This window comes from Palaemon carinicauda, chromosome 3 (genome assembly GCF_036898095.1).
Source record: "Palaemon carinicauda isolate YSFRI2023 chromosome 3, ASM3689809v2, whole genome shotgun sequence".
NCBI lineage: Eukaryota > Metazoa > Arthropoda > Malacostraca > Decapoda > Palaemonidae > Palaemon > Palaemon carinicauda.
The window spans coordinates 155,602,706-155,629,855 of NC_090727.1; the positions used below are offsets into that span (position 1 = coordinate 155,602,706).

At 42.8% G+C, this 27,150-nt stretch overlaps 1 long non-coding RNA gene across 1 annotated transcript in view; it reads left to right on the forward strand.

Annotated features, from left to right (window-relative positions):
* The first annotated feature begins 14,710 nt into the window (after positions 1 to 14,710).
* Positions 14,711 to 27,150, forward strand: part of LOC137638701 (uncharacterized) — a 62,966-nt gene continuing 50,526 nt past the window's right edge. The window contains exon 1 of the long non-coding RNA XR_011044168.1: positions 14,711 to 14,804. This is a non-coding gene — a long non-coding RNA (uncharacterized lncRNA). The remainder of the gene's footprint in view (positions 14,805 to 27,150) is intronic.

Consider the following 27,150-nt stretch of genomic DNA (forward strand, 5'->3'; position numbering starts at 1 on the left):
GCCTGTAACAGAGGTTTAAATATAGGACATCATCAAGCATCGTACTAAATTATTAATAGCATGATTGAGTAAATGGATGGCTAGCCGTAGATAAATCAAAATAAGAACAATAACCACAAATACTCAGTAACTTATAAGCAGATTCAAGATATTCGTATTGATTTTTTTTAAAGTATCAATCGGTTAAAGATACTTTTAACAACGCTCTTATCTAAGAATTCCATTATAGAAAGAGCAACACTCAACATTACGATTAGATTATTCAAACACAAATAAGATTGATAAAAAAAAAAAAACACGAGAAGAAAAAGTAGTAACTACAAATCAAATTTTAAGTAAATAACCCCTTCAACGATATAAATATCTTATATTACATTTCACTATTGGAGCAAATGCTTTTTTGTTGACCAGGCGGACATGAGTCTTTTTAGTTTATATATGACATATTTGTTTTTGACGTTGTTAATAGTTTATATATGACATATCTCTTTTGACATTATTTTTTTTAGAATGATTTATTGTTAACTTGTTCTCTTCAGTTATTTATTTCCTTATTTCCTTTCCTCACTGGGCTATTTTTCCCTATTGGACCCCATGGGCTTATAGCATCTTGCTTTTCCAATTAGGGTTGTAGCTTGGATAGTAATAATAATAATAATGATAATACACACTACTTTCCTTCAAACGGGCCACACATATCTATACAAACTGGCAACCTATTCAAACGGCACACTAGTATCAACATAAAAAAAATCGTCACTGAATGACTGGGTACGCATTTAAAACATCCAGAGCGAACAAGGATACCCTGGAGGAAAGCAGAGACAAGCTGGCCATTAACCAAAGACACCAATCCCCCTTACTGTAGGACTGATCTAAATCAGGTGCACTTGGGAGATGGGTAGGGATGGGCATGCCACGATCCTCTGACCTTCTTGGGACACACCAGTCTTCAATTTTGCTCCTCAAGGAATCTATCTATATCACATACTGTAGTTCGAACTTCGAAGCAGATTGCAGGAGCCTGCTTCGAAGTTCGAACTACAGTATGCGATATAGATGGATTCCTTGAGGACCAAAATTGAAGACTGGTGTGTCCCAACAAGGAATCCATCTATATCACATACTGTAGTTCGAACTTCGAAGCAGGTTGCAGGAGCCCTTAGGCTTATAACATCCTGCTTGTCCAACTAGGGTTGTAACTTAGCAAGTCATAATAATAATAATAATAATAATAATAATAATAGTAATAGTATCATTATTATTACTTGCTGAAACTACAACCCTACTTGGAAAAGCAGGATGCTATAAGCCCAAGGGCTCCAACAGGGAAAATAGTTCGGTGAGGAAAGGAAATAATGAAATAAATATACATGATAAGTAATGGCCTATTCATGTACCGAGTTCCCTATATATCCTCCTCAAGGTCTATTTGAATGACTAACCTAAACAAACAACTTAACATAAAACTTTTCGACTCTATCCTAAATGTATGATGATCTGGCCAAAGACAAGCTGAAATTGGCTTGGAATAAAATATATACTCGAGCTAAAATATGATTAATAAAATTCTGTATGAATACAAATTCCAAATACAATGATCATGAACACTTATTTCAACCGTAGATTACATTATATTGTTAAGTTTAGAATACTAATGCAAAGAAATAAGCTGGTAGTCCCTCGTTAAAGACATAGAGGTCATGAGAACCTAGAATAAGATAATGCAGTCTTCCCACAATAAAAAGGACGATTGCTGCATACATGGATAATTATATATATATATATATATATATATATATATATATATATATATATATATATATATATAGTATATACATATATATATATATATATATATATATATATATAGTATATACATATATATATATATATATATATATATATATATATATATATATATATATAGTATATACATATATATATATATATATATATATATATATATATATATATATATATATAATACACATGGAAACTGCCAAACCAGCAATGAATAAGAAAAATACCGGATAATACAAAATAAAAGTTTAGCTGCGTATTAAATATGAGTTCTTGTTTAGTTACAGTGAAAATAAAAAATATACCGGTGCCCAGACACTTACCCGAATGTTCTGCAATTTACACATCTTTCATAAAAAAAAAAAACTATTTCATATTAATTTGCGCACAAAACAATTTTGGTAGACATTTCAAAATAATCTTGAATCATGAGCAAGACATTGTTGCATTATACTTTATAGACTTTATAGATTTTATACTTTATAGACAAATATGAATAAAATATAAATCTTTATCGTCTCATGACCGATTGCTTTTTATTAGGAGTATGATTGACCGCCATTTGTAGTATAGAGCATATTTCATTACACGGTTTCCAAGATATTTATAATAGTGTATGAAGATTACTGCACCTTGTAAGGTTTAGCTTTATCGTATGTACAATTCTTCCATTTTCACATTGTTATTACTACTAGCCAAGCTACAACCCAAGGGCTCCAACAAGGGAAAATAGCACATTGAGGAAAGGAAATAAACTATATGAGAAGTAATCATTAAAATGGACCAAGCCTATATAGTATGACCAAAGCTTGCTTTAGAAACTCAAGTTAAGATAACCAGCATAAATAATAACCTGACATCTTTTAAAACGCCCCAAAAGATGTTTAACACGAAAGGGACGGTAAGAGGAGACTTCAACAAGACATCAACGGCAGAGGAAAGTAAGACACAGCGCTAAAGAAAAAAAGGAGCACTTAAGGACCCTCTCTATCTCTCTCCCCTGGCAGCCCAAGAGGCGGCAACCAGTCCACCAACACCCCCCAACAGCTGCTGCCAAAGGGATGCAACCAACAACAACCACCTTGCGCCCACCTTGAAAACACAAATGGCCAATTAACCTTAACGTCCTCCAGTGATGAACTTCGCCGCTTTTACTCCTATCCCGGACAACTCACCTTTTTGACGTCTTTGGGCGAATCCTGCGCTGTCTGATCGTCGGTCGGCAGTGGTGCTTTAGGATGCGTTCCGTTGACGATGGAGTTCGGAGGAGCAGGTTCCTCCTGCTGCGGTTCGGGCTGAGGAGCTTGATCCACGACGACGTTGTTATCCGGGGGAACAACGACGGTTCCATCGTCGCCACTACCACCTCCTCCTCCTCCTCCTCCGCCGCCGCCTGTGTCCTGTCCATTCTGGAGTGTTACGTCATTTTCGACGGGCATGGCCGCGAGTTTGTTTCCACTATCACCTTATAAACTACTGAGATATAAACGTTTGTAGAATCACTAATAATCACAGAGTTATCATTTAAATGTGACGTAAGACAATGTGCACACATCCACTCTCACCAGCGTTAACAATCTGACTGAGATGCTCCGTCCGCTTGTCGGCGGACCGCGGGAGTCGCTCTCGCTCTCTCTCTCCCTCCAGGTCTCCTTATTGCCATAAACGGCATTAAGGCTCCTATTTATTTTCCAGCACTTGAAATTCATTCATCCTAAAATCCCATAGCAAGTTATCCTGTATGAATATCAGAATAAACCGAATAGGATAACAAGCAATGTCATTCCAGATTAGAGATGGAAAATACTGAATTTTCCAAATGGTCTGGCGTTGTGTATTGACTCCATCCAGTCTCGCCCGGAGCGAGAGATAACGAGACCTTGCGAGAAGGCGGGGCATTCAAATCTCCGAACCCTGCCAAAAATGCTGACCAGGAAAACTTGCGAAAATTCAGTAATGTCAAACGTAACCGGTCAGAATCCCCCACAATGGAAATTTAATGCATGTTTATAAAGAAAGAGAATGTGTAGGTAGCTACTTGCAAACATTATGAAACAGTACTTTCAGAACCAAATGAGTTATATATTTTGAGGTCAATTGAAATCGTAAAACTTCTGATATATATATATATATATATATATATATATATATATATATATATATATATATATATATATATATATATATATATGTGTGTGTGTGTGTGTGTGTGTGTGTGTGTGTGTGTGTGTGTGTGTGTAGTTTCGGTAGAATTATGAGCGTTTTATTATGGCCAATAAAAATCGTATAATTTTACCTTTCAGTGTTAGATTCTTATCTTTTCATCTTGCACTTCCTCAGATACCTTTCAGCATAACGAAAGGTTACTGGGTCTAACTTTGGTTTGTTTTTCCTCAAATCAACAAGCCAAGCCCGTTATCTTCTTAAACCGGCTTGCTTGTAAATATAGTTGCAGTGTATATATGAGTTACTGAGCGCAATTTAGTTTCACGTTTCGCTACAATGAATTATCCCTAAGAAGATCCATAGTCTATTGTATTGTGGAAGTCTATTCGAAACATCCCTCCCTGGCGTTTCGCTAGACCCAAGGTCCTTTAATGATAGGACCTTGGCTAGACCGAGTCTCGGTCAAACTCGATAGTTTCTTGTAGTGTCTGCATCCTTGTGAGCTAAGGATACGGGATATTGGGGAGCCTACAGATTCACCTGCTGAGTCATCAGCAGCCAATGCCTGGCTGCTCTTCCTGGTCCTAGCTTGGTTGCTTATCATATGAATATATGGTCTATGGAATTGTCACTGTCCCTTGCTTCTGCCATTCATGATTGGCATTTAAATCTTTAAACACCTGTACCATCACAGGTAACCAGAATGCTGAAAAATATAAATCTTATATAATAGAAATCTGTTATTAAAGTGAAAAAGTGCATTTGTAATAGATACAGGAAAAGATTAATAAAAGAAAATGTTTTCCTGATTCTAATGTCGATCTATAATAAGATAATGATAAAAATGAGTGCTAACAATCAGCCTCCCGAAAGATTAAAGACTTGACAGTGTAAGGAATTAATGTGGAAAAAAATGACTGACTATGAAAAATCAAGAAACGTCTTTCAGAACCTCAAGAAATAAAGGAGGTTATGGTTAAGAAACAAAATAGGGAATAACGTCATCTTCATAAAAGATATGGAAGTAAAAACTACTTTCGTGTGGGCTGAATAAACCAAGAAAAGGAATATAACCAACAACAACAACAACAACAATAATAATAATAATAATAATAATAATAATAATAATAATAATAATGTGAGCAATCAAAATAGACCCAAATACCGCCACTCATTAAATGATTTCCGGTAAGCCTAGATTACGACTTATTCAAATACCCCAACGCATTTCTATTTTCTGTGATATATGACGAAACATTAAATAATATTTTCAACGCAAATAAACAGCCGGCTATGAAGCATTATTTCTTTTAGTGAGACAATTACCCTTATGACCAGTGAGTGATCAAATATGAGCCGATTTCTCTCAAAGATACATTATCTCACGCAGGCTCCATCAATATCTGTCGACCAGTTTTTGACATGGCCCCATATTGCATTTGGACAAGGGGGAAGTATAATAATGATAATAATGGCAATAACAACTGAGTTCTCTTGCATGAGGGTGCACTCGGGCACACTATTGATTCGTTAAAGTTTTATAGTCTATATAGGAAATATTTATCTTAATGTTACTGTTCTTAAAATATTTTATTTTTCCTTGTTTCCTTTCCTCACTGGGCTATTTTCCCTTTTGGAGCCTCTTGGATTATAGCATCCTGCTTTTCCAACTAGGGTTGTAGCTTAGCAAGTAATAATGATAATAATATATGCAGTAACATTTACATTACAGTAACTCGAATTCATGTTAAGGCTCCAGTATTTTTTTTCCCCCTTAGCTACAAGTAATCGTAGAATTTATCTTACTTACAGAGGCTTCTGGTATTAAATGTGGTTAAGATAGTCCAAGGGATTTCAAAAAGAAACTGAAGACTGTTGCATAACGACTTTGATAATGTCGGTTTGACAAATACGAAATACCTAACAGTGTATGTAACAAAACGATCTTGTAGGTCCTGTTTTTATTATTATTATTACAGTCTAAGCTAAAACCCTGGGTGGAAAAGCAAGATACTATAATTCCAAGGGCTCAGAGAGAGAAAACTAGCCCAGTGAGGAAACGAAACAAGAAAGTAAACTATACAAGAGGTAATAAACAATCAAAAATGTTTTAAGAACAGTAACAACATCTTATTACATATTTCATAAAAATCTATAAAACTTAAAAAAAAAAAAAAAAAAAAAACAAGAGGAAGAGAAATAATATTGAACAGCGTGTCAGAGTGTACCCTCAAGCAAGATAACTCTTGAGGCTGTGGGAAAGCATAGACAATTTATCATATCCTTGACCTATATATGGGCCTAAGAAAGAACGGCCTCTAGTCCCATGCCGCATTTAAGAATGCAAAGAGCAATAGGTTAGGACCTCAAGGGAGATTTTTTCTTTTCTATACTAAAAAAGAATATAAAGGTTGATAATTGAAATGTGAGTCCTATACTCCGTACTAAGAAAGATAGTCTGAAATATATAATACGTTAACTCGTAACCCCAAACTGGTAGTACTGGAACAAAGATTGACAGAGATAAAGAAATTAGATGAAATAATGTTACATCACTATCACTGCATAAATGAAATGAAAGAAATCATCAATGTATTGATATAATTATTAGTTAAGAGGTCAGTAGTTGAGTAACTTTCAAGAAGTGACAAGTTCTTTCGCCAAATCGATAGTTACCTAAGGAACAGGGAGAGTAGTTGACCATTGTGTTTCAAATCAATGGGCCGGATAGTTTGGTGTGGCAAGACATCTAAACGCAAATTCAAGTGCTTCAAAGAATAGTACCTAGATTGGAAATTCGAATTTATTCAGAAGAATTGAATGCTTGGAAATAATAATGTGGAAATCTTGACTATATATAAGACTATGTTTTTGGGGTTATTAACAGTAGTATATTCATATATTTTCTTTTATTTTTTAATGTTTTGGTTGGGGATACCATGAAAAAGTAATTTGTTTTGAATCTGTTTTCCAAGACAATTATGAAAAAAATTGGAACCTTCAACAGAAATTATTAAGAGGCACTCAGATGCAGGTTCAGATTCAGGGGCGAGGCATTTCCTTTGCAACGGCGCCTGCCCAGGTTTTAGAAAATGGAGTAGCAGTGGAGTAGCTATTAATAATAATAATAATCAACATCATCTCCTACACCTATTATTATTATTATTATTATTATTTGCTAAGCTACAACCCTAGTTGGAAAAGCAGAATGCTATAAGCCCAGGGGCCCCAACAAGTGGAATAGCCCAGTGAGGAAAGGTAACAAGGAAAAATAAAATATTTTAAGAGGAGAAACAACATTAAAATAATTATTTCCTATATAAACTATAAAAACTTTAACAAAACAAGAGGGAGATAAATTAGATAGAATAGTGTGCCTGAGTGTACCCTCAAGCAAGAGAACTCTAACCCAAGACAGTGGAAGACCATGGTACAGAGGCTATGGCACTACCCAAGACTAGAGAACAATGGTTTGATTTTGGAGTGTCCTTCTAGAAGAGCTGCTTACCATAGCTAAAGAGTCTCTTCTACTCTTACCAAGAAGAAAGTAGCCACTGAACAAATACAGTGCAGTAGTTAACCCATTGAGCGAAGAAGAATTATTTAGTAATCTCAGTGTTGTCAGGCGTATGAGGACAGAAGAATAGGCCAGACTATTCGGCATATGAGTAGGCAAAGAAAAAGAACCATAACCAGAGAGAAGGATCCAATGTAGTACTGTCTGGCCAGTCAAAGGACCCCCTAACTCCCTAGCGGTAGTATTTCAACGGGCGGTTGGTGCCTTGGCCAACCTACTACCTATTAGCCCAAAGAGCCTCATTAATAATAATAATAATAATAATAATAATAATAATAGATTAAAAACCCAAAATTTTTGACGGATAAAAGCTTGAATATCTTGATTCTGGATCTTAATTTTCATCTTAAAAAAAAAAGACAATTTTACAAAGAATTAGTTAACAGTTTTTGGAGACTTTTATGGATGGATACTTATTCCTTCTTATGCTTATGATCCAAGCTTATCTCTGCAGACGCAATGGTATTTTATCACTGCTAGTATCTTATCTGCGATTCAGTTTGGCATCGTAAAGGACTTGCATATATCTGTCACTGTTGTCTCATCAGAGCGGTAGTATTTAGACTCTGTAGCTTTGGTAAGTAGCTCTTCTAGGACACTCCAAAATCAAACCAATTTTCTCTAGTTTCGGGAAGTGCCATAGCCTCTGTACCATGGTCTTCCACTGTTTTGGGTTAGAGTTCTCTTGCTTGAGGGTACAATCGGGCACACTATTCTATCTTATTTTTTTCCTCTTGTTTTGTTAAAGTTTATATAGGAAATATTTATTTTGTTGGTGTCGTTGTTCTTAAAATATTTTCTTTTTCCTCGTTTCCTTTCCTCACTGGGCTACTTTTCTCTGTTGGAGCCCTTGAGCTTATAGCATCTTGCTTTTCCAACTGGGGTTGTAGCTTAGCTAATAATAATAATGATGAATATTACGAAGGAATGACTGCTCTGATATCCTCAACCATTATTTTTCCTCTCGAGAAACATATTCTGGAACTCTCATTACATCAAACACAACCGCCTATATACGATATCCGATACTATGTGATCCATCTTACTTTACTCGTAATTATTCAGGAAATTCTGGTGAATTTGCGTCATTGTTCATGACATCTTAGGGCTCATTTCTCACGTTTACCCTCTCTTGAAATGTCGATAGTTTCTTTGTGATTCACCCATGCCCTTCTCATTATTATTATTATTATTATTATTATTATTATTATTATTATTATTATTATTATTTGCTAAGCTGCAACCCTAGTTGGAAAAGCAGGATGCTATAAGCCAAGGGGCTCCAACAGGAAAAACAGCCCAGTGAGGAAAGGAAACAAGGAAATAAATTAATTGTTTTAAGAACAGCAACATCTCATACCCCATCTTGACTTAGTCATACATAGACCGATGAGTCTGCTGCTCCCAATTCAGCTTTCTTCGGAAGCTTTGACTCATCGTCGCTTTAGCTATTGTAAAGCTGGCAATGGGAATCGAAACTATATATCTGAAACATGATTCATTTCAATGCTTCTTCAACCGATTTTTTTTTGGCTGTTTCTTCAAGTAATGGTGTTACCCTTTTAATCATGGAAATTTACTTCTTACGAATTTTCAGTATTTTGGACTGGTGTAATGTAGTGGCGTTAAATATACAATATATAAACATTATATTACATTACACTACATCTGTCTGGCCTCAAAATGTGCGATGTTGACCAGGTGAAAATGGGCAAAAAAAAAAAAAAAAAAAAAAAAAAGTTACACCGATAAGAGGCAGTGTAACGCCAGTAACTAGGGGTATTACATCGGTACTCCCCCCCCCCACCCCACCCCCCCCAAAAAAAAAATATATAAAACGACATTGTCAGCCACTAGGTATCTTGAAATGATGGGATCAGAAAGGAAAGACATGCAATAGTATCTACTAGGAAGCGAACACTAGTTCCTGAATTATACAAAAAGAAGAGATTAGTTAGTGGGGAGGCCACCTCCACAGGCAATTACCTACTTACACGCTCTATTAACATTGACATCCGGTAGCACATTTCTTAGCAGCAGCTCCGAATCTGGAGTGTTAATAGCACAACTAAGGGGGAGGGTCGTCATCAAGTGGCTGTTGGTGGTTAAAGGCGTTGGTACTTGGCAGGAGGGCATGGTATGAAATAGATAGGTAGTTAATGAAAGCAACTGTACAGTTGGCTTCATTAATTCCAGCACGCTTCACGGGATGCTAAGGAGACGTCTGACAGCTGTGCATTGTAGCAGGTAATGATGTATTTAGCAAAAAAAAAAAAAAAAAAAAAAAAAAACTTCACTGCCTATGGAGTTCTTGGTGAGGGTGGGGGGGGGGGGGGGGCCGCTGTCCAAGAAAGCGTCTCTGCTGACGGAGGGTGAGGGCCCTGTGGAGAGCCTCACTATGGCAGCTTAGACAGATGAGTTGGGGTTGGTGGCAGTCATCGAGGGAGTGACAGAACGAGCGGTGAAGTGGACTGCAAAGGCTGGATGTTCGTGGCACTCCGTAGGACACCAATATGACAAGAGCTGAAGAAGCGTTGATACGAAGACAGCAATCTAACTTATTTCTTTACAGTTAGACGCCTCAGGCAATACTGGTAATTAGAGTCGCCCCAAGTGGTCACAAAAGAGTGACAATTTTTGTCGGTGAGGTTGATATTGGCATAGAAATAATTAACATGACAATGGAATGACAAATAGAGTTTAAATTAGCTTGTTACCTTTGGCGTTTTACGTGGAATACATAAACGTTAGTAGAATCGAAAAAAACGTTGATAATGCATCCTTCTACATTTGTATAAAGGTTTTTAGCTGCTAAGGCATTACACGAAAACCAGCGAGTTCACGATTAAAATTTTGGATTTTACATAATGAACAATGCATGAATTGACACCAAGATAATTCAAATAAGACAAGTATTTGCTATATTATTATTATTATTATTATTATTATTATTATTATTATTATTATTATTATTAAAAACAGGTAAAGCTTAAATATTTCAAACAGACAACGCACGCCAATTTTAGGATATTTTTCAGGGATTTAAAGAACCGTTTAACCAAATACACACACATAAAGAATACACACACACACACACACACACACACACACACACACATATATATATATATGTATATATATATATATATATATATATATATATATATATATATATATATATATATATATATATATATATATATATATATACATATACATCATCAGCCGTGACTAGTTTAATTCAGGGCAAAGGCCTCAGACATATCCTTCCACTCCCGTCTATTTCAAGCTCGTTCTATGCCAATCTACACTCGCAAAGTTTCTTAGCTCACCCATCCATCGTCTTTTCTTCCTTTCCGGGGTTCTTTTTAAATCTCTAGGGACGCATTCTTATATATATATATATATATATATATATATATATATATATATATATATATATATATATATATATATATATATGCATGTAGACACACTCGTTACTCGGGCACTCCTCTTGTATTTTAAAGTTTTCGTAGCTTATATATGAAAGAACTGCTTTTCCTACTAAGGTTTAGCATAACTAGTAATATATATATACAGTATATATATATATATATATATATATATATATATGTATATATATACTGTATGTGTATATATGTATACATATATATATATATATATATATATATATATATATATATATATATGTATATATATATATATATATATATATATATATATATATATATATATATATATATATATATATATATATATATAATAGAACTGAGAGGATGGTGATTTCTTATATCAAGCTGCCGGTAAGTCGCTGGTAAAGGTCAAGAACCTATTGAGTTGGCCAGATACAAATGACTGTGTTTGTGCTGTGCACTTGAGAGACCTCATATGGCATATCTAGATAAACCCTAACCATTTAAGTAAGTGGCCGGTTTCTGACTCGATGCCCATCCCACTATATTGATTGCAATCCATACGCGACCTTTATGAGAGAGAGAGAGAGAGAGAGAGAGAGAGAGAGAGAGAGAGAGAGAGAGAGAGAGAGAGAGAGAGACAGAAAACTATCAACATCAGGGTAACCCTTGGAGACTGTAACTTGTCGTTCAATATTATTATTATTATTATTATTATTATTATTATTATTATTATTATTATTATTATTATTATTATCTAAACTACAACCCTAGTTGGAAAAGCAGGATGCTATAAGCCCGGAGGCTCCAACAGAGAAAATAGCCCAGTGAGGAAAGGAAAAAAGGAAAATAGAATATTTTAAGAAGAGTAACAACAATAAAATAAATATCTCCGATATAAACTGTAAAAACTTTAACAAAACAAGAGGAAGAGAAATAAAATAGAGTAGTGTGCCCGAGTGTACCCTCAAGCAAGAGAATAAATGCTTTCTTAGAGATGTACCTTTATGATCATTATGTAAAGATACTTGTGATAAACTATCTTACTGCCATGATTAAGTATTGTAACTCATTTGTCACTTCATTTATCACAATCTACCAAAAGTGCCACTTAAGAAATTGCAAAACAATAAACAGAGGAGCAAGACATAAAATGCAAATATTTGAATGGGATAAAAACACTAAATTGGCAATAAGTGCTCTAAATAGGATTTTGAAATGCAGAAATTCTTATATGAAGATATAATATATGTATTATAAAAGTTTAATATATATGAATATGCAGAGATATGTAAGAAAGAGTAGAAGAAAGCTAAGATTTGGAATTTGAAAGATAGCGAAGAGGAATCATAGGACAAGAAGCAAGAAGAAGAAAGCTTCGTTGAAGAAAAATTGGAAGGAATATACAAAAGGAAAGTTCTTAATGAAGAAAAGGTACATGAGCAACCCTGGATGAACGATGAAATAAGAAAAGGCATAAAGGAAAGGAAGGATTTAAAAAAAAAAGTAAAGAAATGAATCCAATATCGAAGTATAAAAGGTATTATAAGAGAGATATGATCAAAAGAAGAGGGAAGTGGAAGAAATGATAAAGAAGAAAATTACTATATTTGAAAAAAAGATAACAGAAGAAATAAAAATTGATAAAAATGAAAAACTGGGAAATATTGATAGAATAAGCATGAAAATAAAATAGACTCGGTTTGGAATGAAGGAAAACGGATAGAATATGAAAATGAAATAGCGCATCAGGAAGACATCACACGAATAGATGGATATAATATTTCGGACATACTTAGGGAACACTATGACCTTGTAATGGTAACAAAAAGGAAAATAAAACCAATAGAAAATCCAAAAATCACCATAGAAAAAGTAAAGAATTGCCTGGGAAAACTAAAGGCAAAAAAAAAGCGGCAGGACCAGATGGCCTAAAACCCGAGCTATATAAGGCACTAGGAAAAAGCAAAATATGTCTTGAAACCTTACGGAAATGTTATCAAAATGAGTTGAACGAAAAAGAAAAACCAAATATGTGGAAGAAGTCAAGAACAAAGATGGTTGAAAAGAAAAGAAGGCCAATGGAAAAAGACCTAAGACCAATAGCTCTATTAAATATTTCTTATAAAATATTCATGATGATGGTGAAAGAGGAAATAGAAGACCACATAAGAATGAATGAAGAAGACAATGAATGTCAAGCAGGATTTACAGGTGGAGGCAGGATAGAGGACAATATCTTTATATTACAGTATTGTGTGGAAGAGAGCTATAGTAACAAGAAACCCCTAATAGTAACTGCGATAGACTTTAGTAAAGCATTTGACTTTGTATAAAGGGAGGTACTAATAGAAGTTTTAAAAGAATAAAGAATTAACACCAAAATCATCAATGCAATTGCAAATATTTATCAAGAAGATACTACTGGTATTGACTTAGGAGAAGGTATAGAACAAGAAACGGAGGTTACGAGTGGAATTAAACAGGGTTGCACAGGATCAACTTCACTTTTTAAACTGATTACGTATATTGTCATGAAGTAAATAGAAGAGGAAGGAAACGGTTTCAGAAATCAATTAATAAAGATAGAATCATTATTTTTTTGCAGATATATATAATGCAAAGCGTAACATCCAGATATTAGTAGAAACTGGTAATAAATGTTGGTTAGAAATTAATAAAGAAAAGAGTAAAACTATGATTTACAATATGAAAGAAAAGCCAGATAACATAGAGGGAATCAAAGTAGTAGAAAGTTTAACATACTTAGGAATAAAGCTAGATAATAAGAGGAATATATTTAAAACTCAGAAAAGGGTAATGATAGAAAGGGCACAAAAATTAGCTAATCTAACATATTCAGTTATAGAGAAAAGTTGAAATAAAGTAATGATAGGAAAAACGTTCTGGAAAAGTATTACTTTACCATCTATTTTGTATGGAACGAGTATTATAAATCTAACAGAAACTGAAATAGAGAAACTACAAAGAATAGAGAATGGGGTATACAGGAAGATTTAGGGGCCACTAAAAGCACAGCTAATACTACTCTAAGAGGGGAGATAGGTGCATCTTCTATGAAAGCAAGGGTGATGGATGGGAAGCTGCAGTACTTAAATCGTACCCTGAATGGATGAAGGAAATACTGAAAATAATTATCCAGGATATTCAAGAAAAAGAAGGAAGATGGTGGAAACAACCTGCAAAGTATTTGGAAGAATTAAGTTTAGGCATAAGACAAATAAGAAGAATGAACAAGGCAGAAATAAAATCGGAAACCAGAAAGTGGGATACTGAAAAGTGGAAAGAAGAAATAGAAAGTAAAATGAGCTTAGAAATATATAGAACGTGGAAGAAAGAAATTAAAGAAGAGTTAATTTATGACAATAAATTTGCTTCAGTGATATTTTTTAGAGCAAGAACTAATACGTTAAAACTAAATATTGTAAATAGACATAATGAGGGGGATATGAACTGTAATTTTTGTGAAAATGAGGAGGAAGATTTGATACATTTTTTGTTATTTTGCCAGGAATATAGAAAAGAAAGGAATGAAGTGATTGAGCTAAAACAACTATACGAGGAAGACTTAAAGAAGATAGTAGGATTATTTTTATTTAGTGAAACAAATATAGAAAAGAAAAAAAGAAGTATTAAACCTGATGTGGAAGAAAAGACAAAGCAGTACAAGAAGATAAACTTTGGAGGTGCCGTTGTAAAGGTTATGCCTCACCCCAGGGCTGAAGTTCTGAACCTGATGTCTAGCTCGCTTCAGTATGGCACAACAGTATTGTCAACTACTTACTCTAAACTTATCTACACACTTTGATTTAGACTAAGCGGTAATTATATACGGTACTTTATATTCTATGCAAATACAGTACATGGACCATATATTTTCTAATTGGTTATATTTTTTTATCCATTTCTGCCCAAGATTATTGGTGATCTATTGGTGTTGCTTCACTTCACTTGCAAATGAGTGAACTTGAGTGCTCGTATTTTTAGTGTTTTTTTCTATGGCTTTTAGTATAGCAAACCCATAGGACGCGCCATTTAACATGTAGGCCTATGCATATCTTCTAACAAGAATTGACAGAGCATTTGTTACTCATCATTTAACAATAGCTGGAAGCAAAACTGACATTCTAGATATGCTGTAGCCGGGGTGTATGTACTATAGCGGCCACCTTTATGTATTATTGTCTAACTTAGAATACGGCAGTGTAAGGGGAGTTGCCCCCCGTTATGTAAGTAGGTAAGAACACGGCTTATAGGTTAGGTTAGGGGGTAAAGTTTAGGTTAGTTGATGTCCAATTTTAATTAATACATGAGGATCTGGCTGCTGATATACAAAGGCTCCTAGTTACCGATGGGACAACATCTTAAACAGAAAAATTAGTTTTTCCTGTAGTAAATAATGTGCTTTCACTAAATTTGACCTTCATTGCAACAGCAAGTTAACCAAAAACCCATTAGACCATCTAAGAACGGGGATATTTTTTTTTCTTTAAGAAATCCAATGATTTTGATCCACGTTGCACTTGCTTCACTCTTGGGGAAAAGAGAATCATCAATGTCTTATGTTTTGGCAATTAATATTGGAATGATCTATAATAAAACCAAATAATGATTTGCATTGCACTCAGTGATGAAGACAATGCAGTTAATGCTTTGATTCATAAGATTCGTCATTTGGATCCGATACAGAATGTAGAGAAGAAAAGCATGGGGGGGGGGGGGGCGGGGCTTGCCACTTTCATGCTGAAAGGATGCGGAAATACAAGTGGCTATACATGATAATGGTGACAAAGTTATGTTGCGATGGGGCACATATGGAATGCGTAATAGGTATCACATGATAACCTGCTTTCACTGTCAAAGGTATGGACATTTTGAAAATTATATTTCAATCCAGTCCGACACTGGAACCAATTTTAAAGACGTTGGGCGGGATATTACTGTTCCGTCACAACGGATAAAACATAGTTTAAAGCATATAAAGCATTTTAAAATAGTACTGTATGTGCATATTCATATCCCCCTCCCTTATTTAAAAAAAACTATTTTGTTTCCTCATGAAACCGCTTGCCGGTACATATACCAAAAAACTAGTGATTTGCAGCAATATTAATGGTCAGGAATGCATATTAAACACAAGATAACCCTTTGGAAAAAATATATTTATAATATACAGTATATATATATATATATATATATATATATATATATATATATATATATATATATATATATATATATATATATATATATGTATATATATATATATGTATACAGTATGTATATGCATATACTGTATGTATGTTCCCAATTGACTAATGCTTGACTTATTCACACTTACCTTTTGTATTAATCAAAATATCTAGTAAAAAATATTAATTGATATTCTATTTGATTTACATATCATGTAAGCTAGTAAAAAATGCTAAACGAATCGTAAACCAACATAAGATAAAGTTAAAACCTAATCCAGGGAAAACCACATAGGAAAGCTGATATTACGATGTAGACAGCAGACTAGGCTCAACCTGAAATGCAATTGTAAAAGGTCAAAGGGAAATTATTTGAATTTTGAAATTAAAAGAGGAAAAGGTGGGGTCTATAGTAAAATGTTGGTTAAAAGGCTACAGGGTGTTAACCCCCCCAAAAAGAACTTCATATCAAGGACTTATTCCATCAAATAAAGGGCCTCAGCCTCAGTTACTTCATATATAAATAGGTATATTAAAGAAGTTTATGCTGTAAAGAACGAGTTTTAAGATTCCGAAAGGTATGACTGAAAAACCATATTTTAAAAGGGAAACTAACACAAGAACACCATCCAACCTAATGTAGGAGCCATATCCTTACCTACTTATCTACTGAAAGTTTACTCCTGTCCCAACGAACTACATGAGAAGTGTTATTGCTGTGTTTATTATAGGTGATTTGAAGTCTTGATGTCATTAGCCAACTGAAAAATGTACTTTGTTCCGTAACCGAAATACAAACCACGCTATTTACAAAGGGTATTACTTTTAGCGCAGCTGAAATGACGAGCCAATAGTTTTTAACGAGGGTTAATTACCCCCGCGCTAGTTAGCGGGGGGTGGGGAAGGGTAGCTTGCTACCCCTCCCCCCTCCACACACCGGTGACTTGCTCCACTTCACTTTTGGCTCGGGGGTGATCAGACGTGTCTGCTCATCGCCTTCGTGACAGCCTTTAATTTTCTGCTTTTTCTTTTCAGCTTGTGTGATTGGTTGGAAGTTGACCTTCAGTTATTTTCTTTTATTTATTATGCGTACATGCCCTGGAGTTGCCGGCCGTCCTTGTGGGACTTTCATGTCGGACGTTATTACGGATCCTCACACCCTCTGCCCTCAATGTCGGGGCCGACGGTGCGACCAGGATAACATGTGCCGTGAGTGCAGGGAGTGGTCTGCCTCCCAGTGGGAGAGGTTTGGCCGTCGGCGTAAGAAGAAGTCCAAGAGAGACCGTTCTCCTCCGGGGTTAGCCTTGAAGGAGGAAGGTTCTCGGGACTCTTCTTCCGCCGCCCAAACCTCCTCCGAAGCTCCCCCTCGTCCGCCTCCTAAGGAGAGTCGTCCGAGTGGGAGCGCAGGCCCTTGTTCTGTTACCCTACCTTCGGTGGGGGGAGAGGGCGTCGCCTCCCATAGCGAGGCGGTTCCCCCTCCTCCTCCGGGGGAGGTTATTGATAATAATGCCTTATCCAGTGATGATCTTTTACAGATTTGGTTGTCTCTGGGGCTTAAGGGCTTGCCCTCCAGGGTCGCTCTTATTGACCTTGTCTCGTTGGGGGCCGCTGTTAAACAGTCGCCGGTGGTAGCGGAGGTAGACCCTCTGTCTATTGTCGACGTCGTGGTGACAGAGGCCTCCGAAGTGGCTGGGCCTTCCGACGCAGGTGCTGTTGCTGGTGATGGTGCTCAAGGCTCTCCTCCTCCTTCCGTGCATCTTTCGAAGGGGGAAGTGAGTCCTTCAGTCTCGACTGCTGCCCAGCTTCCTTCTGAGGGAAGTGTTTTGACGGAGACTCCCCTTCGGAGGACCGATGGTCCCGACGATCTCCCCCGAGGCCGCCTCCGCCGTAAGGCTCCCCGCCCTCTACGCCGCAAGGGCCTCCCTTCCCCTTACAGGGGGACTAAGAGGTGCCTTTTTGGGTCTTCGTCCTCCGGGGGGGACTCTCCTCGTCAGCCTCAACCGACGGCTCCGCCCTCCTTGAACCTCTCTGCAGACCGCTCACCATCTCCTGCCGGATCTTCGCCTTCTGGAGAACTCGTCACCCGACGGGCAACGGTCCCTTCGGGGCTAAGGGATTCTTCCCTTACGCAAGCAGGGCTAGCGCACAAGTGCTCTCCTGCTCGCCAGCGCTCTCCTGCTCGCCAGATCTCACTTGCTCGCCAGCGCTCACCTGCTCGCCAGCGATCTCCTGCTCGCCAGCGATCTCCTGCTCGCCAGCGATCTCCTGCTCGTCGACGATCTCCTGCTCGCCGACGCTCACCTGCTCGTCGGCTCTCTCCTGATGTTCGCCCCCCTCGCCAGCGCTCTCCTGCTCGTCAGCTCTCTTCTGAGCGTCAGCGCTCATTTGAGGACCATCGCCCTGCGGTCTCTGACCACCCTTTAGTTCCTGCTGAACTCCCTGCTCACCATCCACCTGGCCCTGTGGCTACGCAACATCGTGCTGCGCGTGTGTCAGAAACACATGTTCGACAACGCGCCAGCGATCTTCCCGTTCCTGCTCGTGAACGCGCCGCACCACCTGTCCTCTCACAGGACACGCGTCGACCTTCTGCTCGCCAGCGATCACCAGCTCGCCAGCGATCACCTACACATGCTGCTCGCCATCGCACAACCCTGCACGATCGCCCGCTTACGCATGCTGCTCCTCATCGCACAACCCTGAACGATCGCCCTCCTGCGGATGCTGATCACCATCGCACCCTTTCACGCGATCATTCACCTGTGCATGCTGCTCGCCATCGCACAACCCTGCACGATCGCCCGCTTACGCATGCTGCTCCTCATCGCACAACCCTGAACGATCGCCCTCCTGCGGATGCTGATCACCATCGCACCCTTTCACGCGATCATTCACCTGCGCATGCTGCTCGCCATTGCACAACCCTGCACGATCGCCCGCTTACGCATGCTGCTCCTCATCGCACAACCCTGAACGATCGCCCTCCTGCGGATGCTGATCACCATCGCACCCTTTCACGCGATCATTCACCTGCGCATGCTGCTCGCCATCACACAACCCTGCACGATCGCCCGCTTACGCATGCTGCTCCTCATCGCACAACCCTGAACGATTGCCCTCTTGCGGATGCTGATCACCATCGCACCTTATCACGCGATCATTCACCTACACATGCTGCTCGCCATCGCTTACCAATACGCGGTCATTCACCTGCGCATGCTGCTCACCATCGCACATCAGTGCGTCGACATACCACAGCTCGTCATCGATCGCCTGTGGATCTACATCGCCAGCGATCTTCTTCACCTACGCGGCAGCACGATCCCTCGCCGTCGCGCCATCGCTTGCGTTCGTCGCCTCGGACACGTGTTCATTTACCTGCCCACCCTCACGCCCACTCGCCTGCGCGCCCGCGCGACTGCTCGCCTGCGCGCCCGCGCGACTGCTCGCCTGCGCGCCCGCGCGACCGCTCGCCTGCGCGCCCGCGCGACCGCTCGCCTGCGCGCCCGCGCGACCGCTCGCCTGCGCGCCCGCGCGACCGCTCGCCTGCGCGCCCGCGCGACCGCTCGCCTGCGCGCCCGCGCGACCGCTCGCCTGCGCGCCCGCGCGACCGCTCGCCTGCGCGACCGCTCGCCTGCGCGACCGCTCGCCTGCGCGACCGCTCGCCTGCGCGCCCGCGCGACCGCTCGCCTGCGCGCCCGCGCGACCGCTCGCCTGCGCGCCCGCGCGACCGCTCGCCTGCGCGCCCGCGCGACCGCTCGCCTGCGCGCCCGCTTGACCACTCGCCTGTGCGCCCGCGCGATCATCCACCTTTGCGCGACCATAGTTCGCGGCGAATTCCACAGCCGGTGGTAGCAGCAGGGACGCGTGCTCCTAGACGGCACTCGGGATCACCTCCATCCAAGCACAGGTTGGTAGTGCAGGACGAAGACAGGTCAGTACAGCATTCTTCCCCACCTTCTTTTCAGGCAGGTACCGTCGTGTCCACTCCAAAGGATCGCCCGATCCCTTTCACCTTAGCGAGGATTTCGGACTCTGTGTCCTTGGAGCAGCAGACTTGGTTTGGTCCGCTGGCACGGGCGTTAGTGAGGGTTATGAAACCAGCACTCGCCGGCCAGGGTAACAAACCAGCGGCTGTCTCTCCTACGCTGAAGGGAAAGAGAGGAGTGGACTTCGTGGTGACTTCCCCCAGGGCGAAGTTGGTTCCCAAGAGGTCGGTCTCGAGGGTCCCCTCTCCTGCACGAGTACTCTCTCCTTCTCCCGTGGACGAGGCCTTTCCGTCCTCAGGTGAGTCCAGTGGGGCGGTAGTCTTCCCCTCGGCACCAGGAGGGGAGACTTCGCTTCAGGCAGGAGAATCGTCTCGTGAGGAAGGGGCCCCTCGAACCTCGTTGTTGGGATCCTGTATCCCTCCCAGGAGGGAACCCAAGGATTCCAAGACCATCCCTAAATCCTCTGCAAGGATTCGTCAGGAACCCACGACTACCCAGGGGAATGTCCACGTATCACCCCAGGAAGAGATTCCTGGGGCAGGAGACTTAGCTGCCAGCCCGCAGGGAGGAGAACAGCAAGAGTCCGAACATGCCTTCTGGCAGGTCCTAAGCCTGATAAGGCAACTTAACAGTCTTACGGATCCAGTCATCCCCCCCCGTGAAGGCAAAGACACGATTCTGGATGAAGTGTTTGACGTTCGGAAGGCCCCTAAGACCAGTGCAGCTCTGCCCTGGTCTCGGGGGCTGAAGAGTGCCAGAGCTAGGGCCAATGCTCAGCTCGCACTTCTTGCCTCCTCCAGTCGTTCCACTGCCGGGAACAAACTCATCCCTCCTCCTCGCCTTCAGCAGAGGAGGTATTTCGAGATCCTGGGTGAGCACAACCTCGCTCTTCCTCTCCATCACTCTGTGGAGGAGCTGGCGAAGGGAGTTCCCTTGGAGAAACTCTCTGCCCGGCAGGTGTCGTTCTCGGCGGCAGAGATCCTTAACCACGAGAAGGTCGCTAAGTGTGCCATGCAGGCCACTTCGTGGCTGGACTTCTGGTTAGGATCTCTGGGCATCCTATTGCGATCGGAGGACTTGTCCAAGGAGACCAATAGGAAGGCCCTAGAGACCTTCTTGCTCTCGGGCACCCGCTCCATCGAGTTTTTGGCGCACCAGGTTACCACCCTGTGGGCCAACTCGGTGTTGAAGCGTCGCGATGCTGTGTCCGAGAGATTCCATCCGAAGGTCCCCGCCGTAGATGTGTGTAGGCTCCGACATGCCTCCCTCCTGGGGGAGAGCCTGTTTGAGCCTCAAGACTTGGAGCGAACGGCTGAGAGGTGGAGGAAATCCAGCACGGACTCCCTCCTCCACAGGGCCCTTACAACTCGGCCCTATAAGCCTCCAGCCCTGCCACAACAGCAGCAACAGCCTCGTAAGGCTCCCAAACAGGCACCGGCAGCTAAGAAAGTGGTGTCTAAGCCCCAGCCCTTTCCAGCCAAGGTCAAGAGGGGCGGTAAGTCCTCCAGGGGATGCAAGACTTCTAGGGGTGGCGGCCGCGGCCGCAAGCCCTAGGGGTGGCAGTCCCCCTGCGTGTCCACCTGTGGGGGGATGCCTTCAGCGTTGCGTCCGCAGTGGCAACATCACGGGGCCGATGCTTGGACGGTCTCAGTGATCGGCCAAGGTTATCGCGTCCCGTTCACGTCATCTCAACCTCCCCTGACAGCGAATCCAGTGTCGTTGAGCTCCTATGCCATGGGATCGGCAAAGGGGCTGGCCCTTCAGGCCGAAGTCGAGACCATGTTCGAGAAGGGTGCTCTCCAGGAGGTCGTGGACGGCTCTCCAGGCTTCTTCAGTCGACTCTTTCTTGTAAAGAAGGCTACTGGAGGCTGGAGACCCGTCATCGATCTCTCGGCTCTGAACAGGTTTGTCAAACAAACCCGGTTCAGCATGGAGACAGCAGACACGGTCAGACTTGCGGTGAGACCACAAGACTTCATGTGTACACTGGATCTAAAGGATGCGTACTTCCAGATCCCAATCCATCCGTCTTCCAGGAAGTACCTGAGATTCTGCCTAGACAACAAGATCTACCAGTTCAAGGTGCTGTGTTTCAGTCTCTCCACAGCTCCTCAGGTGTTCACCAGAGTGTTCACCCTGATTTCGACTTGGGCGCACAGGAACGGCATTCGTCTCCTTCGTTACCTAGACGATTGGCTGATCCTAGCAGACTCGGAGTCGACCCTTCTTCGGCACCGAGACAGGCTTCTAGATCTTTGCCAGGATCTGGGGATCGTGGTAAACCTCGAGAAGTCCTCTCTGCAGCCGTCCCAACGACTGGTTTATCTAGGCATGCTAATAGACACCAATCTCCACAAAGCCTTTCCATCAGACGACCGGATAGCAAGGCTGAGGAGGGTGGCGGAACCTTTCCTCAGGCGAAAAGAACTCCCCGCCCAATCGTGGTTGCGTCTCTTAGGCCACCTATCCTCCCTGGCCCGTCTGGTTCCAAACAGCCGCCTCAGGATGAGATCCCTTCAATGGCGGCTCAAGTCCCGGTGGAATCAAGGATCCGATTCCCCGGACACTCTGATCCCAATGGGGTCTCTGGAACAGAAGGACTTGCGGTGGTGGCTGGCCGACGAGAACCTGCGGAAGGGAGTGAGTCTTCTCGTCCTCCCCCCGGAATTGACTCTGTTTTCGGACGCGTCAAAAGAAGGGTGGGGGGCGCACGTTCTGAACCAGAGGGCCTCAGGCCTTTGGTCAGAATCAGAAAAGTGCCTACACGTCAACCTGCTAGAATTGAAGGCCGTCTTTCTGGCCCTTCAACAGTTCCAACGGTTCCTGGCGGGTCACTCCGTGGTGGTGATGAGCGACAACACCACGGTAGTGGCTTATATCAACAAGCAGGGAGGCACTTTTTCGCAACAGCTATCCCATCTTGCAGTAGAGACTCTGAGGTGGACCGAAACCCACTCGATAACACTATCAGCTCGCTTCATTCCTGGCAAGAGGAATGTGCTCGCCGACAGTCTGAGCAGGGCTTCGCAGATAGTGAGTACCGAGTGGTCTTTGGATCCTCAGATAGCCAACAAAGTCCTGACTTTGTGGGGTTCCCCGACGGTGGACTTGTTCGCGACAGCCTTGAACTTCAAGCTGCCCCTGTACTGCTCACCAGTCCCGGACCCCAAGGCACTCTGGCAAGATGCTTTCCAGCAACGGTGGGACAACATCGACGTGTACGCCTTCCCACCATTCTGTCTGATGAGAAGGGTGCTCAACAGGACCAGACTATCGGTCAACTGTTCCATGACTAGTAGCCCCGCTATGGCATCACGCGGAATGGTTTCCGGACCTTCTGCAACTCCTGACGGAACTCCCAAGGGAGCTTCCTCCACGACACGAGCTTCTCAGACAACCCCACTCCGGTGTCCCTCACAGGGCCGTAGCCTCGCTTCGGCTTCACGCCTGGAGACTATCCAGCGTCTCCTCGCGGAGAGAGGCTTTTCGCAACAGGTTGCGGAGAGAATGTCTCGGCACCTGCGAAGGTCCTCTGAGGGAGTCTACCAAGCGAAGTGGAGAGTCTTTTGTGGTTGGTGTCGTGGAAGGGGTATCTCTCCACTCGATGCCACTATTCCAGCAATAGTGGACTTCCTTGTGTATCTGCGAGAAGAAATGCGCCTTTCTGTCTCGGCAGTGAAAGGCTATCGCTCAGCCTTAAGCTTGGCCTTCAGATTGAAGGGCGTGGATATTTCTTCATCGCTAGAACTCTCTTTACTCATACGTAGCTATGAGCTTACCTGCCCCCAGTCGGAAGTGAGACCCCCTCCTTGGAACGTGGTTCGAGTCCTCAGGTCTCTCAAGAGACCTCCCTTCGAGCCATTACGCCAGGCCTCCGATCGCCACCTGTCTTGGAAGACGGCTTTCCTACTCGCCTTGGCCTCGGCCAAGCGAGTTAGTGACCTTCATGGTCTCTCGTACGACATCGCCCATTCAAGGGGATGGGGGGAGGTAACGTTCAGGTTCGTCCCTGAGTTTGTGGCCAAGACTCAGAATCCTGGAGTGCCGGATCCTCGGTTCGACTCTTTCAGGATCGCGAGTCTCCGTTCTGTAACAAACGACCCAGACCAGCTGCTACTATGCCCAGTGAGGTGTCTGAGGTACTACTTGAAGAGAACGGCTGCAGTCCGTCCTCATGTGCGAGCTTTGTTTGTGAGCACAGGCAGGACAAAGAGGAGGGTCACCAGGAACACCATCTCTGCTTGGATTCGAAGGGTTATCCACCATGCCCTGAATCCTGACCCTCCTCCGTCACGTCGCCCTCGGGCCCACGATGTCAGGGGTATTGCTACATCCCTGGCCTTCAAGAGAAACTTCTCTGTGACGCAGGTACTTCAAGCTGGGGTCTGGAAGCGTCAAACGACCTTCACAGCCCACTACCTGCAAGACGTGACCCACAGGAGCCTCGATACGTTCTCTATCGGCCCTGTGGTGGCTGCACAACAGCTGGTCTAACCTCAGGCTCCTTTTTGGACAAGTAGCAGTAGGTTGAGGCGTTGTTACCCGGTCTTAGTCTGTGTGAATGAAAGAGTATGTCTGACCCTTACTTCTTTCTTCATTCTCCCCTCTCTTGGGGAAGCAGCATCCTGGTCCTCGCATAGCTGACCTCGACCTCTGCAGGTAACCCATGCTTCTTTGTGCTCCTAGTATTAAGCTTAATACTGTTGCGTCTCCCATACCCTGACGAGGTGGTATGGGGAACGTCCTATCCTAGAATTCCTATCTGAAGGTCTCAAGGTCAACTTCATAGGACGAGTCACACTCTCCTCCTCACACTACTTATGTAGGCCACTCGTTCCTAGCGATGCTAGGAACCTGTGAGGTACAGGGGCTCCCTCTCTCTAGTGCTGCTCACTGAGGGATCGAGCCCCCGGGCAAGCCGAAGTCAGTAAGGCTGGGGACTTTCCACCCTTCCTAAGGGGTAAGTCACCCTTTGTAAATAGCGTGGTTTGTATTTCGGTTACGGAACAAATGACAAATTCGAAGATAATTTGTATTTTTCCTAACCATACAAACCTTAGCTATTTACACATATGTGCCCGCCATCCCTGACCCCCAAGTCAAGTCCTACCTCTAAGTGAAGTGAAGCAAGTCACCGGTGTGTGGAGGGGGGAGAGGTAGCAAGCTACCCTTCCCCACCCCCCGCTAACTAGCGCGGGGGTAATTAACCCTCGTTAAAAACTATTGGCTCGTCATTTCAGCTGCGCTAAAAGTAATACCCTTTGTAAATAGCTAAGGTTTGTATGGTTAGGAAAAATACAAATTATCTTCGAATTTGTCATTTTGATATGTCTGAAAAAATTTTTCAAAATGGGAGGCTTGTTGGGAAGTAAACACAGTGTTGCGATTTGTCTTAGGGTAAGGTAAGGACCAGGAGGTCTGAAGGAGCGTTGCACTGGGAACTCAGACTGTAGTGAGTAAAGATACGAGTTCAGGTTGGGTTAGGTCATAACCTTATGTTTGATTCAATTTGAGAACATGGTTTTTCAGTTGTAACTTTTAGAATTGTGAAACTTATACAGTAATTTATTCCGTAACTGACATACAAACCACGTTATTTAATATGGGTTATTACTTTCGGCGTAGCTGAAATGACGAGCCATTAGAATTTCAACGAGGGTTTACTACGCCACCGCGAGTTAGCGGGGAGTAGGGAGGGTAGCTTGCTACCCCCCCTCCCCCCTCACACACACCTGTGCTTGAGCTCACTTTGCTCTCGGCTCGGGTGGTAGTCAGACGTGTCTGCTTTCACCCTCGCCTTCTTTGACAGCCATTTAATGCTTTTTGCTTTTCCTTTGATAGGTGTGCGTGAAGTTGGCCTCTGCTATGCGAAAGTGTCCTGGATTACCCGACCGCTCTTGTGGCATGTATGTGTTGGCGGTCGATACGGACCCTCACTCCCTATGTCCTTATTGTAGGGGCCAGCGGTGTGATAAAAATAAAGTGTGGTGAGTGTAGGGAGTGGTCTACCTCCCAGTGGGAGAGGTTTTCTCGGCGCCGGAAGAAGAAGTCCAGGCGGGATATTTCTCCTTCGAAGGTTTCTTTGAAAGGAGAAAATCCTAAGGGCTCTTCTTCCGTGGCCCAAACCTCCTCCGAAGCTCCCACTCGATCGGTTTCTTCCGAGAAACCGTCGAGTGGTAGCGTAGACCGTAGTTCTGTTGCCCGATCTCGGGGTTTGGGAGAGGGAGTTGCCTCCCATAGCGAGGCAACTCCTCCTCCTCCCCCGAGGAGAATATTTCTTTGACTGTTAATAACAATGATTTATTATAGCTTTGGGCTTCTTTGGGGCTACAGGGTTCGCCCTCCAAGGAAGCTCTGTTTGACATAATCAAGTTGGGAGTAGCTGTCAAACAATCGCCGACGGTAGCAGAGGTTGATCCTCTGTCTATCGTCGACGTTGTTGTGACAGAGGCTTCTGATGTGTTATCTCAAACCTCTGCTCCTGAGGTTGCTGTGGTAGCTGAAGGCTTAGTTTCCCCCTCCGAACATCCTTCGAGGGAGGAACTAAGTCCTACGGTCTCTCCTGCTGGTGATTCTCTCCCTCAGGGGAGTTCACTCATAGAGACTCCTCTTCGGAGGACTGCTGATGGTCAGCTTACTGACCCTACGGCCTCAAAGGGTGTATAAGGCGGAAAGCTCGCCTTCCCCTTCGCCGTAGAGGTCTTCCTTCACCTCACAAGGGTGTTAGGAGGCGCCTCTTTGGCTCGTCATCTTCGCAGTCCTCCGCAGAAGATCCTCGTCGTCGTTCACCGATCCTGCCAGCTACCTCCTTGGACCTCTTCGGAGATCGTTCGCGATCTCCATCGGTGGAAGGTCGTCCTTACACAGGACATGCTGACCTTCCACCCTCCAGACCTGCTGACCTGCCGACCTGCCGTCGCCGTTCCTGGCTGCCGATGCGCTGTGGGCGCCATCACACCCTGTTATTAAACGGGCGACGGTCCCTT